The 294-nt window shown below is 62.6% G+C and overlaps 1 protein-coding gene across 1 annotated transcript in view; it reads left to right on the top strand.

Moving 5' to 3' along the window:
• Positions 1-134: 134 nt before the first annotated feature.
• Positions 135-294, top strand: part of LOC106900452 (myosin-7-like) — a gene marked incomplete at its 3' end in the record, with an annotated part of 14382 nt that continues 14222 nt past the window's right edge. The window contains exon 1 of the mRNA XM_014962532.1: positions 135-178. The remainder of the gene's footprint in view (positions 179-294) is intronic.

Genomic DNA, 294 nt, shown 5'->3' with positions numbered 1-294 from the left:
TGGGAAGGACTGGGAGGGACTGGGAGGGGGCTGTGGGGAAACTGGGAGGGACTGGGATTAAACTGGGAGGGACTGGGGGAAGCTGGGATGTACTGGGACGTACTGGGATATACTGGGAAGGGTCTTTCTGTCCCAGTCCAGGAGCAGAGACCACCCCCTGTCACCAGACCAGAGAGAGGTGGGCTGGGAACTGGGAGGGACTGGGAGCACTGGGAGGGAACTGGGAGGGACTGGGAGGAAACTGGGAGGGACTGGGAGCTCACTGGTGGCTACTGGGGGGGACTGGGAGGGAAC

This window comes from Calidris pugnax, unplaced genomic scaffold, assembly GCF_001431845.1.
Source record: "Calidris pugnax isolate Ruff unplaced genomic scaffold, ASM143184v1 scaffold2061, whole genome shotgun sequence".
Lineage (NCBI taxonomy): Eukaryota > Metazoa > Chordata > Aves > Charadriiformes > Scolopacidae > Calidris > Calidris pugnax.
This window is presented reverse-complemented; position numbering and strand designations above follow the sequence as displayed.